This window comes from Cibotium barometz, chromosome 54, assembly GCF_041138505.1.
Source record: "Cibotium barometz isolate CiBa-2024 chromosome 54, ASM4113850v1, whole genome shotgun sequence".
Lineage (NCBI taxonomy): Eukaryota > Viridiplantae > Streptophyta > Polypodiopsida > Cyatheales > Cibotiaceae > Cibotium > Cibotium barometz.
In genome coordinates, this window is record NC_141099.1 from 29,054,182 (window position 1) to 29,071,487 (window position 17,306).

The following is a 17,306-nucleotide window of genomic DNA, read 5'->3' on the forward strand; positions in this document are numbered from 1 at the left end:
AATCAACAGCAACATGGACTGCTCAAAAATGCTATAGGCAAAAGCTAGGGACCTGGAGAGCAAAGTGAATCTAATGGCTTAGCATAACACAAAAATGCAAAATAAGCTCGCTCTTTGGCAGAGAAGGCCTTAGTCAATAGAAAGAGCTGAGAAAAGGGAAAATCAGAAGCCTCACCAGTGAGAAAAAAATGCTCAAAGCTTAGGTGGATAGGCTTAGAGTAGACTTAGCTGAAGCACAAAAGCCAGCTAAGGTATGGGGCGACACCATCCAAGGGCTAAAAGAAGACGTGGTGGAGAGCACAACAGCATTGGCGATCACCAAGAAAGAGGTCCAAGCCCTGAAGACCCAGGGAGAAGAGGAGATCTTGTGCCTTCTACTTGATACTAAAGGGGCAATCATAAAAATAGCGACTCATGAAGGTCTGGGACCAAGCCCTAAAAGCTCTACTAGAAATTTAGGAACAAATAACTTCCAAGGCTCAAAAGGTAAAGATGAAGATGATGACACACATAAAGAGTTGCAACAATAGCAACAACAACAACAGTAGCAAAACAGCAGCTTGTAAGCCAGGGATCCCCCAAACCAAGCACTTTCAAAAAGGACAAGCAAGCAGAAGACGAGGACCATAACCTAGTACTAGCTCTGAAGGCTACTTCTTGGAAGGCAACTCACTGGGAGGAGGGTAAAAAGCTAGCAGAAAGAAATCGAGAATTACACCAAGAATTACAGGACACCACACCCTCCCAGGAGTACGTAGAAATCTTGAGAGAAGCCATGGAGGATAGAGACAAGGCCAAGACACAGGCAGAGGAATACAAAGAAAAGCTCGAGAGGAGCACAAAGTTTGAAATTGACACAATCAATGAACTAAATGCACTAAAATGAAAGATACATCACTGTCTAGAAAATGAAGCTCAACTCAAAAGAGAAAAGCTCGGAGACTGGGCAGAGTGCAAGGTAGCACTCCAGAAGCAAATAGAGGAGGCACGTCCAGTGGCAGAAAGGGTACAATAGACCTGGAAGACCAGACTGCAGTGGAAGCTAGAGTTGCATGAAGCAAAGGAAGAGGCTCCCAGGCTACAAGCAAAACTTGCAGTAGTGAAGGCTGATGCTGAATTTAGCCACAGACAACCTGAAGATGCTACCGACTGGTGTGCCAAGGAAAGAGCATGGAGACTATTGGTTGAGGTTCGGAAGCTGCAGGGTAATAGCCAAAAAGCTCTAAACAAAGAGAATGTGTACCTGAAAACAAACTAGACAGTTTAGCAGCCCGTGGGCCAACACGGATAATCCCTTCTTTGAAGCTTCACATGTAATGTTCTCAGAACTGTTGAAGGCTAACAAAGAACTGCCAACATACTGTCAAAACGGAGACAAAATAAGGTCCATATTGACCAGGAAACCCCTTCCTCCAAAGCATCCAGGTTCTCAATACTTGTTCTCTCAGACTCCCGGAGGGAAGGAAGATGCTCCCACCAAGGATGCAACCACCAATCAACACGGATGTCTGGAAGTGGGGCATCGAAGATCTAGATGCAGAAAAGACAAAAAGCCCACTTCCAAAACATCTATCAGAATACAAAGAAGCTGCACAAGTTGAGTGGAGGCCTATCCCCATGGCAGAAAAGGAAATTCTAAGGCCGACTCAACTCTAACCTGTGGTGAGAGTTTTTTTCTTGCAGACTCCGCAAACCGACAATAGAGGTTTTGAGTGCTCAGAAGAGCAGGCAACAAGGTTGAAGAGGATGCAGAAGCATGCTACTTGCTCAGACAATGTATAAATTCCATATTGTAGTCCTCTGGAAATGTTCATAAAGTTTAAAGATAAATTTGTCAAGGGAACGGGTTCCGAAGCAAAAGCTCTAGCATTGGGCGTGCCAGGTGTTGTGCCCAGCAGCTCAGTGGCAATAGAGCACATAGTCGGACCACTTCCTATGTTGTGAGCACCACCTTGGTACTACACATGTGAAGGTGGCAGGTTGTAACCACCACGATAACCGTTGCCAAGATCAAGAAGATAAAACTTAAAAGGATGGTTGATCACTACTGCAAGGAGTTCACAAGGTTGCAAGAGGTTGCATGCTACAAATAGCTCACAATTAGTAGTTGAGAGCCAGTAATGTGAAGTCTAACATGGTCATAGTCCTTATGAAGTAGTAGCCTTTGTGTCGAGTAGTTGCTTTGTAATGATCCTGCAATGATTCCACAAGTAAACCAATAAACAAAGAGAAATGTTGCCATTCATTATGTCTCTATGTTGCTCTCTGTAATGTGTTGAATAAGAGTGTTGTATCCTTGTTTTAATAAACATGTTGTGCACTAGAGAGAGAGTGAGAGAAACATGTAGCAGAGTGCGAGCAGCGTGAGAGTGTGTAGAGTTCTAAAGTGGAGCGGTGTTCTGAGTGTCCCCATGACCAATCTAGAGTTGGTGTTTGAATCCACAAGCTCAAGTGGGTGGCTACACACCTCCCACAACATTGCTTGACTAGTCTGTTACCTCAGACCATTGTCTTGCCATTCCACCAAGAAAGAAATCGGTGAGAAACACCTGAATACCTCTCTCAAGAAGACTTATGCAACATTCACTATAGTATAGGTCTTCTTCACTAGTATCAGATGGATTACTTTAGTTAATTTATCCATCACTACTAAGGTAGAATCATACCCTCAGTTGACAGTAGTCCCATGATAAAGTCCATCCTAATAAGTTTTCACTTCATCTAGGGGATATCTACTAATGGGTGTAACTTCCCACACCTCTTTACCCTCTTAGCTTTAATCCTCTGGTAAACTAGGCATTGGTGAACATGTTGGAACAGATAGGTTTTCTTTATAGACATATAAGTTTTTGCTTAATCTGGGTTAGGTGTCCTACAATAGTGCTATCACATGAGCCTTCATCACAATCTTCCTTTTTAAGTCCCCATCTTCATGTATGCCTAAGCAGTTATTTAACTTCAAATTCCCATCCTCGATTTTATACCCTTCGACCCTCTTTATTTCATGGATAGTCCTATCCTTCTTTGTAGTAAGCAAAGCAATAATGGGTATAAAAAATCTTTCTTAAGTGATTTTTTCTTTAATCTCCTCGATAAAGGACCAAAAAATCATTGAGAGACTGTAAGCATTGAAGCCTTTCTACTGAGTGCACTTGCTCCATTATCTTGCTCTATATTAAATTTCAAAATCAAACTCCTATTTTGTTTACACCCATCTCCTCTATCACATATTGAGGATAGGAAAAGAATCAGTCCATTCCACAATTCAAGAAAACTCGGAACATGCATTACAAGATGAGGGTAATAGCTTTGAGGCCATGGCCTCAAGATGGCCTCCAACTCTTGGGGGTGAATATAGAAGAGTGCCACACACTCGAGGGGGCCTGTACACATTTTATACACCATTACCAACCCTAAAAGCTATGTAAGGGATAATGGACAAACACCTAAAGACATAGCAAGACTCACTAGCTTCCTTTCCTCCTCCAAGTCTAGATTTTTGTTGGCTCCTTCTTACTACAAGGAAGCCTAAGCCTATTAAAGGACTTAAGGCATTGGATGGATGGAAAGTTAAAAGCCCAAATTTCTATTGGCTTCTTATTATAAGTAAGCCCATACATATATATACATACATACACACACACACACACACACACACACACACACACACACACATATATATATACCATATGTAACCTTTCAACCCTTAGTCTAAAGCATTTAAACCATTCAACCTTACAATTCTCAATGTATGACCCTTAAATGTAAGGTTTCACAATTAAATTGATGTATGCACGTATACACACATGTGCTATTATTGTACACAGAACCTCTAATTATTTTTCACTCCAATTTCAATATTTTATTTTTTTATTTATATTTTCCTATTTCTCTAAGGCCATAAAATATACACATTCCATACACCATTACTAGCCCTAAAAGCTATGTAAGTGATAATGGAAAAACACATGAAGACATAACAAGACTCACTATCTTCCTTTCCTCCCAAGTTCGTGTTCCTTTACTACTACAAGGAAGCACAAGCCTACTACAAGGAAGCACAAGCCTATGGAAGGACTTCCTTTCCTCCCAAGTTCGTCTTCCTTTACTACTACAAGGAAGCACAAGCCTATGGAAGGACTTCAAGGATTGGATGGACAAAAAATTACAAGCCTAGATTTATGTTGGCTTCTTACTACAAGGAAGCCCAAGCCCAAGCCTATGGAAAGACTTAAAGGATTGGATGGACGAAAAGTTAAAATTGGGTATGAAGAATAACCAAAACTCCTTAGATGAGTCTGATATTGACAAGCCCACTAAAAGGAAGAGGCAGTTCACCAAGCCTTACCTGGTGACCTCAGGCAAGAAAACCACCCTTAACCTCAATACTCAATACTCAATCGAATATCCTTACCCATCTCTAGGGTATGTAAGGTCTAATATGTCTTATCATAAGTCTCTTATATATAACACACATTTTAATCCCACATGACTCTACATTTATGGATTCTTGAGCATTTGGGTATGTAAATTTCCTTAAGTTTCCTTCTCTCTCTAAATTTCCACTAGTTCACTTAATAATCTCCCATTTCTAAAAAATTTAAACAGCTTTATTGCTACGTTGGCTAGACTAGTTTAGGGAAACCATTCATCATTTAAGCCCACAAGTTGATTGTTTAGCTAGATTCACTCTCTACAACTATGGGCCTAAGCTAAATTTTCTCTCTAAAATCTTATCTACCCTATTTCACAACTTAATCTCATAAATCTAAGTTACTCTAGGCTCATCTAAGACCAAATTCTAATTTAAATCGTATAATTCCATACATTATCTCTCTAGAACTCTGATTAATTAATATACTTCTAACTCCAAAATCATTAATTTATTCAAAACATTAATTATTTTCTTATCCTAGATTTGAATTCATCCTACTTCATGAAGGAAATCGAAAATCATTAATTTATTCAAAACTATTTTCTTATCCTAGATTCTTATTTATCCTACTTCATCAAGGGCTTCATTTTAAAAGACTAGGTATGATCCATATATAAATGATTTATCAAAAATTAAGCTAAAGACTAAGGTTACACTTTGTTTTGGGAAACATTGTAGAAAATTAAAGCTTAACTACTGATCCACTAAGGTTTGAAACACCATATAAAAAATCAATTTTCAAAGCATTTAAATGTTAAGAATCGATAAAGTTGCAAGAAGGCATAAATACCTTTGATCAATTTAATTTGGGGGTGAGTAAATGGTGAAACAAAGTACTCTAGGGTCTCCTTCTTGTTTTAAAAACATAAATGCCTACTAGAAGCTCTTCCTAAGGCTCCAAAAGTATTAACAGTCCTTGCTCTATGACAAAATTGAACTTACTCAAGTACTAGGTAAGTTAGATGTGTCCAATTCTTAAGTATGACTCTGAAAACAATGTAACTCTAACCTCTAAAAGTTTGTAGAAGTAGGTGTGGAAAAATTATTTTCCCTCCCTCCTTTTTTTCTTGAAATATGACGGTTGGAGGGCTTACAAAAGCCCTTAGCCATATTAATCCACATCCATGATTTTTTCTCCTTAAGTTTTGGCAAATAAACAAGCATAGCACTCTTTTGACCATGCTTTTATCCCTTTCACATAAAATAAGCTTGGATGTGCATGACTCCACATATTTTTACATCTTTTCATATTAACTACTTATATATATATACCATTTTAACCTTTTAACCCTTAGTCTAAAGCATTTAAACTCAACCTTACAATTCTCAATGTGTGACCCTTAAATGTCAGGTTTCACAATTAAATTGATTTGTGCATGTATGTACACATGTGCTATTATTTTACACAAACTCTTATTATTTTTCACTCCAATTTTAATATTTTATTTTTATTTATATTTTCCTTTTTCTTTAAGGCCATAAATTTAACTTTCTCTCACTAACTTACTTTTATGATTTAAGGATGCTCCTTGTGGTGGTGGGGGGTCCAAATAATTTCCCTAAGGCCATAAATTTAACTTTATCTCACTAACTTACTTTTATGATTTAAGGATGCTCCCCTATGAAGTTCCAAATAAATTTTCCAAGGTTCCATATTACAAGTTCTCTTTACATCTATGGGTCTATACAATTTTTTTTTCACTTTTCCTAATATTTCGTGGCCATATAGAAAACTTTATCTCTCAAGAATACACATCTTTAACCAAATTCTCTCTCTACCCACATTCTACAAAAATTATACTCATGACTTTTGCATTTATATATTGGGAGTAGTAAAGAGGAATTTTACATTCTCCCCTACTTAAAGTTAAAGTTTTGAGATGCCCTTATCTCCTGCAAATTACGCATTAAAGAGGAATTTTACATTCTCCCCTACTTAAAGTTTTGAGATGCCCTTATCTCATGTAAATTATGCATAGTCCTTCAATAGCTCTTCCTCTTTTTCCCAAGTCACATCTTCTGGATGATAGAACTTCCATTTGGTTGACATTTCCAAAGGGTTCCATTGCGAGGTGGTTTCTCTTTGACATCCAAGATGGCTTTGGGTGTTCCAATTTCTAGTGGACCTTGAGTTGAAAGAACCACTTGTTCAGGTTCATGTACATACTTCTTAAGTAAGCTTACCTGTACATTATGAACACATAAGTATGGGGGTAGTAGGAGTTCGTATTCTTGGTCCGCAACCTTCCTTGTTATTACATATGGTCCACAATATTTTGGTGATAATTTCTTATACTTCCCCAAGGAAATTGAACTCTTGTTAGGTTGGACTCGTTCATCCATTCGAATTGGTCAATTTGGACGGAACATCTTAAAGTAAAAGAATATAGCAATCACTTACAAGAGGATAAGATACATGGGATTTGCTTTTTTTGATAAGAGATTAACAAAAATTAATCATTATTAAGAAAAAATAATGGCCAAAAGTCTATAAAACATAGATACACAGAGAATTGCAGTTTTAAATCCATATAGACTGTACAAAAGAGGATTACATAGGTACGTAGAGCTTGAAGAGAGCTTCGCGCTTATATAAAAACTTTTGAAAACGAGCAACCAAGCAAAAAGTTATGAGCATTTTACTACAAGACTATAAAACTGTCAAAATTCGCCTAAAAGTTAGCAACTTTGGGAGAAATTCTAATCATCAATGAAGTAAAGGATTAAGAAATTAGTTAATGAGTGAAAAGAGCATATAAAGAGCTTCCTAGCCATATGATCAATTTCAGAAACCAATAATCGAGTGATGAGTAATTACCGGTTGAAATTTGGGTATTAGACCACAAAAACTGCAGTTCCCTCTCTTTGCATGAAACCTCAATTTTCACATAGCCTCTTGCCTTTCATCTCCTTCATGATTCAAGCTAGAGGGTAAGGGTTAACATTGCTCAGCGGACAATCGTAAAGATTTACCTATGGTCCCCAAAGTCTTTCCACATGCTCATTACCGCTAAAACCATTGGTATCTCCAAAGGAGGCCGGCAATTAGGCAAGGGCTACATTGAGAAGTCACAGGCCCACCAAGATAATAACTCCTTATCCCACTTATCATGAATCATCAAAGAGGTCCAAAATTGGGTTAAGCATGAGGAGCTAATGCTAAATGAGACATTCACATGTAAAGAGAGTGTTTGAATAAGGGTTTGAATAAGGGTTTGAAGATAAGAATGGCAATGACACAAAATGCAATTGAGGAGGCTTCATTCATTGATTTGAAAGGGAGAGGAGGGCTCCTTTTATAGGTGGAGAATCACCCTCTCTTCCATTGTTACAAATTACAACATAAAAATCTTCAACCCTTTAGTGACATAAGGGTATATGTCACCATCAATTATCCTCTTAGGCTAAGTCTTCTATTGATTATTAAATGGAAGACTTTTTGACTTTGAAAGTGTGATGAGATAATAGCCAAGTCTAAGTGGCATGTAGGTGGAGATCCCACTTACACATGGTGGAATTATCCTCTTCCATGTAGGCATTCTAGAAGAATCTTTCCCAATTATGCACCTACACACACTCCTCCACATGCTTTCCACACTCCCCAACTTGTAGCCTTATGGTGAATACTATATTAATAATACAATTAAAATCCACGTGAGCATGAAGGCACACTTTTATTTTCCACATCACTAGCCTGTCTACCATACCAAAGTATTTATCAAGCATACTTGTGGCATTTACAATGTGTATACCCTAAATCAAGTAAAACCATTATATTTGAAGATAGAATGCTGTTATCAGGGTAGCCGCCAAGCCGCCACATCACCACACCATTATTCTAATGTGTGGGCACCGCAATCTTCTCAGACAAGCTTCCACCTTATTACCATTGAGAAACCATCAAAATATGTACAAAATTGAGAATGAAAGATATCAATTTTTCATGTCACATCTTTCCCCCCAGCAGATTCCATGGTTGTCTTGGGGGTCTGGTGGCCATGGTGCTCAAGGGTAAAATATCTTTAGCTGGTACTCATTGGCACGTCCGGGAAGCTCCTAGCCACTTGCATCCTCTAGAAGATATGTGTTATTTTTGAACTTTTGCTTTATCCTCCTGAAGGGGCCTTCCCAGCATCGAAGAAGCTTCTTATCTAGCCGTTTCTCCACAAGCTTCCTTGCTTGAGTTATGGATTCTTCTTCTTCTTCGTGAGAGGGTCATGCCTTGCCTTGCGCCGTTGTTGTGCAGCCTCCAAATTTTGAAGTGCCTGAAGTCGCCTCTCATCCAAGGTCTCCAGTTGTACTAGGTGTTGGGCATGTGTTTCTTCTTCATTATTCAAGCATACAAAAGATGTGTTTCTTCTTCATTATTCAAGCGTGCAAAAGATGTGGGAAGGCTTGTGATTTCCAATTCTATTGGCAAAATAGCCTCCATTCCATAAACTAACTGAAAAGGTGTGAAACCAAGAGAGAGTTTGTGAGTTTTCCTATAGGCCCATAGGACCTCTGGCAAATGCACATTCCACTTTCTCTTCATAGTATCCACTAGCTTAGACAAAGATCCACAAAGCAGTCCATTAGTTTTTTCTACTAAACCATTACATTGGGGATAATAGGGAGTTGACATAGCATGCTTTATTTTTAATTTCTGCACCAAAGCTTCAATCAAGTTATTCCTGAAAGACCTCCCCCCATCCGTAAGGATTTCTAATGGGCACCCAAATCGGGCACATATGTATTCCCTGAGAAACGATGCCACAGCCACACTGCTTTATTATTGACCATGGCCTTTGCTTCTGCCCACCTTGTTGCATAATTTGTGGCCCACCAATATGCAATACTTCCCATGTGAGGAACGAGGAAGTGGGCCCACAAAATCTAATCCCCACCTTTCAAATGGACCATATGCTGGGATAGGGTTTAAGGGTCCGGGAACCAATTGCTTATGCCCATATGCCTGGCATACTTCACAGCTTTTGCACCACTCATAGACATCTTTGCTGAGTCGAGGCCAATAATAACCCGTGCTAAGGATCCTCCGAGTTGTGCTGGCTGAGGCAAAGTGACCTAAACATTCATGACATAATTCCATAATCCTTTTAGATTCTTCCAGGCTCACTACCCTCCTAACAATCTTACCTTGCTTGTAAAGAACATTCCCTAGAATTGTGTAAGGATGAGCTTTCCTTGTAAGCCTTTGCTCACTACCCTCCTTTTATATTCTTCCAAGCTCACTATCCTCCTTTTAGATTCTTCCAGGCTCACTACCCTCCTTACCTTGCTTGTAAAGAACATTCCCTAGAATTGTGTAAGGATGAGCTTCCCTTGTAAGCCTTTGCTTCTGTAGAGGATTCAATCTAGGAGGGAAGTATCCTGTATCTAAATAATGTTGAACATCTTGGAGCTCAGGCCAACCTGTATCCATCAATACAAGAATAGCTACTTTGAAAGAAGCCAAAGTTTTAGTAGCCAATTCATCAGCCTTTTGATTATCCTTCCTGTTAACATGCACAAATTTACAAAACTCAAAAGCTTCTTTTAACTCCATTGCCCTTTTATACAATTCTTGGAGATTAGGACTCTTTGACTTATATTATCCTTTCATTTGTCAGATGACCAATTGAGAATCCCCTTTAACCTCTACCTCTTTAATTCCATCTTTTATGCAATCTTCTAATCCCCAAATTAATGCATTGTACTCAGCCACATTATTTGATATAGCCTTTGGAAATTCCCTACCCTTGGCCCATACCTCTTTTCCTTCTGGATCAAATAAAACTATCCCCCAAGCCCCACATTGCCTGGAAGGGCTAAAGGCTCCATCAAAATACATAGTGAAAGCAGTTGGTGGTGTCTCCAAATCTTCATATACTTCTTCCTTTGTTCATGTTCCTTCTTCCTCTTCCTTCCTTGTTGTAAGCAAATCTTCATATACTTCTTCCTTTGTTCCTGTTCCTTCTTCCTCTTCCTTCCTTTTGTAAGCAAATCTACAAGAGAGGCCCTAGTGGTGTTTTCTGTAATAAAAGTGAAAGAGAACTCTTGAAGCTCACAAATCCACTTTGCAAACTTCCCTCCTGCAGGATTGGGTTTGCGGACCAAGAATTGTAAAGAAGGTTGAGATGTGAGAAAGAAAAAAGGGCGAGATAATAAGTATGACCTAAACTTCTTTACTGCAAAAACAAGAGACAAACCACCTTTCTCCATTTCACCATACCTCTCCTCGACATCAGTGAGTTGTCGGCTTGCATAATACACTGGTTGCATACGCCCTTGCTCTCCCTTTTGCAAGAGTATATCACCCATTGAATGTGATGAGACACTTGGGTTCACATAAAAATCCTCTACCCACCTAGGAGGCTACACAATTGGACTTTGACTCATGCATTCCTTGAGCAAACAAAAAGATTGAATTTGATTGGCCCCCCATTGGAAAGAAAATTCTTCTTTGTCAACAGATTTATAGGATACATCTTCTCAAAGAACATGTCAACAAAGCGTTGATAATACTTTGTTTTACCCAAAATCCTCCTTACCTCCCTTACATTGGTAGGTGGTGGGAGAGCCACAATTGCCTGCACCTTCTCAAGATCCATGTCTATGCCTTCTTCTGAGATAACATGTCCCAAGAGAACCACCTTCCTTCGTGCCAAGCGACATTTTCCAAAATTAAGACACCCTTTTGCATCATCAATACTTTGCAAGGCCAACCTCAACTTTTCCAAGTGATCCATGCGGCTTGAATAAATGCAAAAATCATCCAAAAAGACCCTTCTAAACTTTCCCAAGTAAGGTGAAAATTCCTGACTCATGAAGCGTTGAAAAGTTACTGGTGCATTGGTCAAGCAAAATGGCATCACCCTATAGGCATACACTCCCCAAGGGGTGATAAATGAGGTTTTCCTTTGATCTTCTTCACAAATCCGGAATTGAAAGTATCCAGAGTATCCATCACACACTGAATATAACTCATGACCTGCAACTTGATCCAAAATCTCATCCTGAAAAGATAGAGGATAATAATCCCTCTTTGTGCATGCATTCAGAGGAGAGCGAAAGTCCACACACACACGCCATTTTCCACCCTTTTTGGGAGTGACTATGACTGGGGAAATCCACTCTGAATTCTCTACTGGAAAAATAAATCCAGCTTCAAGCAAATTAGTTACCTCATTCTTAAGCACCTCCGTTTGCACTACTCCCAAACGCCTTAGCCACTGTACCACTAGCTTACTTTGGGGTTTGAGATCAATCTTGTGCTCTACTAGGGTAACTTGGTGTACTTGTGTGAGTAGCTGTTTGCAAAAAGGTTAGGAAATCCATCCAACATTTTTAAGTAATTCTCCCTTTCAGTACCTGCTATGGACTCATCAAGAAGAAGTTCATTCTATTGGTGAAGACTAGTGGGGTCCACATCTCCTTTCTTGAACATGGTTGAAGAAGCTTCCCCTTCCAAGGCTCCATTGTCTTCGGCATCCCCTCGATCCCTTCCTCCCAGGGAAAGACCAAATGCAACTCCCTCTACCTCCCCTTCTGAGATGGAATCCTCGGAGCTACCACTTGTCTCCTCTTTATCGGATGACTCTGACTCTGAACTTTTGGAAGTTGAAGGTTCACCTCTTACCACTTTCTTGCGATGACTCTTGATGTTGTAGTGGACCTTCTTATTCTCACTTTGTAGAATAAGATCACCTATCTCCCACTTTTGAATTGCCTTGGCGAAGCCATGGCCTACCCAATATCAATGGGTAAGCCCTAGCATTAGGCTTTGTAGGAATGACCTGGAAAGTTATAGGCACAAAAATACCACATACATCCACTCCCAAATTTTTGACAATTCCTAAGGTTTTCACCCTAGTATTATCAGCAAGTTTGATGTGATAGGGAGAGTTAGTAGAAGACAACTTTAAATCGGCATCTTTCATTGTTTTTTCACTCATGACATTGATTGATGCACCTCCATCAATGTATGCATTAGAAATTGTTTGCCCCTCAATGATGACATCAATATAGGCACATCATCTCCTACATCAATATCCACCTTTTGAGCCATAGGAGTCCCATTATCCATCTTCTTCTTTTTCTTAGATTCCCTTGTGCTAGCCAGATTACCCCATTCCTTTCTGAGCTTTGGAGAGAGCGCCAAAGGCTGCCCAAATGTAATTTGTGTTGTTTTCTCCCTAAGATCTGTTGAGGTCATAACTAAGAAATCCTTGTCCAAGAGGAAAGTTAGATTGTCCAATTTTTCTCCTAAGATGACTTCTTCTTCTTATTATTTTTCTCCTCTTCTTCAGATTTATCTTCTTGTTCTTCTTCTTCTTGGCTCCTAGTTTTACGACCCCCCTTTTTGCCATTAATGGCATCAATGTTTCCTCTTCTTCTTCTGAGCATGTTTCCTCTAAGTGCTAAACTTTTATCCTCTCTTTTCCTCAATTTTAGACACTCATTGCGATAGTGCCCCTTCTCTTGACATTCATAGCATGTGACACTACTTCTATCCCTAGGTTTATCCTCAACTCGTGGAACCCTAGGTGGCCTTGCGTTGACTACGTGTAACTTCAAATCAGTAAATTCTACTATAAGTTGTGCAATGTTATGATCCAAGGATGGAGCTTGTACCTGAGATGTTGAGGTTATCTCTACTCGTGGTGGGGTCGGCACACTCGGAGATGCATGAAACCTCAATTTTCACATAGCCTATTGCCTTTCATCTCCTTCACGATTCAAGCTAGAGGGTAAGGGTTAACATTGCTCAGCGGACAATCGTAAAGATTTACCTATGGTCCCCAAAGTCCTTCCACATGCTCATTATCGCTAAAACCATTGGTACCTCCAAAGGAGGGCGGCAATAAGGCAAGGGCTACCTTGAGAAGTCACAGGCCCACCAAGATAATAACTCCTTATCCCACTTATCATGAATCAAAGAGGTCCAAAATTGGGTTAAGCATGAGGAGCTAATGCTAAATGAGACATTCACATGTAAAGAGAGTGTTTGAATAAGGGTTTGAAGATAAGAGAATGGCAATGACACAAAATGCTCAATTGAGGAGGCTTCATTCATTGATTTGAAAGGGAGAGGAGGGCTCCTTTTATAGGTGGAGAATCACCCTCTCTTCCATTGTTACAAATTACAACATAAAAATCTTCAACCCTTCAGTGACATAAGGGTAGATGTCACCATCAATTGTCCTCTTAGGCTAAGTCTTCTATTGATTATTAAATGGAAGACTTTTTGACTTTAAAAGTGTGATGAGATAATAGCCAAGTCTAAGTGGCATGTAGGTGGAGATCCCACTTACACATGGTGGAATCATCCTCTTCCATGTAGGCATTCTAGAAGAATCTTTCCCAATTATGCACCTACACACACTCCTTCCCATACCTTCCACACTCCCCAACTTGTAGCCTTATGGTGAATACTATATTAATAATACAACTAAAATCCATGTGAGCATGAAGGCCCACTTTTATTTTCCACATCACTAGCCTATCTACCATACTAAAGTATTTATCAACCATACTAAAGTATTTATCAACCATCACTAGCCTATCTACCATACTAAAGTATTTATCAAGCATACTTGTGGCATTTACAATGTGTATACCGTAAATCAAGTAAAACCATTATATTTGAAGATAGAATGCTGTTATCAAGGTAGTCGCCAAGCTGCCGCATCACCACGCCGTTATTCCATTGTGGGCACTGCAATCTTCTTGGACAAGCTTCCACCTTATTACCATTGAGAAACCATCAAAATATGTACAAAATTGAAAATGAAAGATATCAATTTTTCATGTCACAATACCTATGGGGATCCATGTGGCTGATGAGATGGATGTATCTGACTATCCAGAAGAGTGCATCCACTACCATTGAGGATGCCAATGAACTCTGTCTAGATAATATGGACTTATGGTTTGTTACAGATCATGTGGGATAGCATCATGTTTTGGGGCCTCTCACCTCACTGCCAATCCTTATTGGATAAATTTGGCCCTCAAAAGCTGCTCCATACACCAAAGCTGGTCCATACACCAAAGCTGGTGTGACGAGGGTGTCAAAAAGCTAACCATTCCGCTCAAGTAAGCTCAAGGCTGCATATCTTCGTGTCACTCTAGCATGGGCTACAGGAAGCACGGTGAAGTGTGGGGCCACTGAAAGTGACACCAAGGTAGACATAAGATGAGATAATCTTTACAGGATCCCCTTTGTATGTGAAGCTTAATTTAGATGTGAAGGGGTTGGAGCTATTAAAGACCATTACCTTGGTTTTACCAAGGTTAACATAGTCCACTGAGTGCAAATGTCTCTAAAGCCCCTTAGCTAAAGTTGAAAAGAGGACGATGTTATCTGCATAACTTAGTAGGCGGATCAATATGCTTGCCAGTGTAGGACTAGCCATGCCTAATCTATCAATGAAGCTCAAGATCTCATTAACGTAGAGGCCAAAAAGAGTGGGTGATAGAGAGCAACCCTATTTCACACCCATAGTGTTGGAAATCTCATGCGATGTACCTCCCTTGGCTCTCATTCATCTAGTGATGATGACGGATTCATAAAGGGTGATATGACGGATTCATAAAGGGTGATGATGCTCCAAACCATGAGAGATGGGAATCTGATCGCTTGTAGACATTGTAAGAGGTGGACACAAGGTGTAGGATCAAAAGCTTTGAGGAACTCCACAAAGTAGCAGTAAATCCTCTGGTGATGATCGGTGCTAGAGGTGGAGCTCATGTCTTGGTCAATCATGATCAACTTATAATTAAAGGATGGGGATGATGGTGTTAGCGGACCAAGAGGGTGAAAATCCTTCACAAGGGCTCTATTGAACATGTAGTCTAGTAGGGGCACCAGGGTATCATCGGTATAAGATGTACTTGACAGTGAGTCCCTCACAAGGGCTCTATTGAACATGTAGTCTAGTAGGGGCACCAGGGTATCATCGGTATAAGATGTACTTGACAGTGAGTCCCTCACAAGGGCTCTATTGAACATGTAGTCTAGTAGGGGCACCAGGGTATCATCGGTATAAGATGTACTTGACAGTGAGTCCCTCATGATCTTGGGCCCACTCATTTACGTAGTATATGGATAGCCTTGAGGAACATATCCTTTGTGAAGAAGCTAGAAATGGTGGGGGTAGAGCTAGCTTATGGGGGATATGATAGAGGAAGCGTGTATAGGAGTGCCATGTTTATGAGAGCAGGTGATAGGTATGGGGGGCTATGTTCTCGGAGTTTCCTCCAAGCCTCTTTGAAATTTGTTCCTAAGAAGAGTCGGTATAGCTCATCCTCTTTCCGAGCATAGAAATCCCATTTCTTATGTTGGGTGAGGCATTGAGAAATCCTTTGCGTTTGGCGCTTCATGATTTGATCAATTTGTGCCTCATGAGATTAAGATGGGAGCATGTAGCTCGGCATTCATAATCATACCAACACTTATGGGGCATGGAATCGCAAGGTGGCTTGGTGGTAGACCACCATGTGCAGATGAAAGAAGTGGTGGCATGTGGAGTATGGTGGTGAACTGTGATGTGAGGGCGAGTAGGGGGACAATAGGATCCACATGCTAAAGTTGGCGTAGATGTGGTCGGAGTAAACTGGGTCAAGATTATGATCAAAATGGACCTGGGCATGTAATTTGAAATGGGGGTTGTGGTGTGGCAAGGGGACGGATGGTGTGCAATTAAGAGTGAAAGAGAGGTAGGTATGGTCAGCTTCAAAGAGGGGTGGAAGGATGTAGAAGTCAAGAAGAAGGTGTGCCAAAGCCGGAGATCCCATCAAGTAATCCAAGGTGCTGGTACCTCTTGAGGAAGGGAAGGAGGTAAGGGCATCAGAGGAGGCCCATTCGGACATCCCATTATAGATACCAAGGCCATGTGTAGCTCCCAGCTCTAAGAAATGTATCCAATACACTATGACCTCCTCATGGTCCTATGATGATCCCAGTAATCTTGTGTCAGTGATGTCTAGCTCCTGTAGTCTGATCTCCTGTAATCTGATAGGGTCATCTAGATCAAGTAGTGGGACCTATTGACTCCCCATCTTAGTGAGCAAGAGGACTTCACCGAGCAATGAGAACTCCATAATATCCCCATATAACGGTAATTGGGGTGAGTGGCCATGCTATGCAGCGTAAGGGGAGTGGCTCGGTGCAACATAACACACAACAATGTGGATGGACCCAAAGATACTATGCATCCTCGTCCTTTCAGACGATGCTGAGGATCTATCAAAGGTGGGGTCTAAAAAGGATAGCTACCCCTCTTGAGCCACATACTCCTCCTGATACTCCTCCTGATGTGTGGGTCTTGCCTCAGAAAGTTGACTCCCACTTATACCTAGTTATGTATGGTAAACCCCTCTCAAGGCTGAGACGAGTCTTATTTCATGGATAGTCTTATTCTCTGCGTGTGAGAATCTTGCTCAAACCTCTTTGATTCGATAGGGTGCCATTGCAATTCCATACTACTAGCCTCAAGTGTTTGGTCTCATAGACCCCGTGTCCCTATTTGGGATGGTGCTTAGTGATAATGACCTTGCCATCTCTATAGACAACCCATATGGGTCTCATGAATTGTCACCATCGCCTCACATCGTGTGCCACTTGTGCTGGGGTGAGACCATCCCCCATGTACACCTGTGTGCCCTTGAGGGTAACCTATCTGTCTAAGAAGGGCTGTTTGCTATAGTGGCATTAGGGAATCTGATGATGAGGGGCCGCTCTCGTTCCATATCCTTCCTTGCCCTCCATGTATCTGGAAAGGGAGGAGGCAGTCCTGTCTACTCCTATCATTTGGCAAAGCATCATGGCATCTGCCTTTGGGGAATCCCTTGCACTTGCACACGAGAGAGAGAGAGAGAGAGAGAGAGA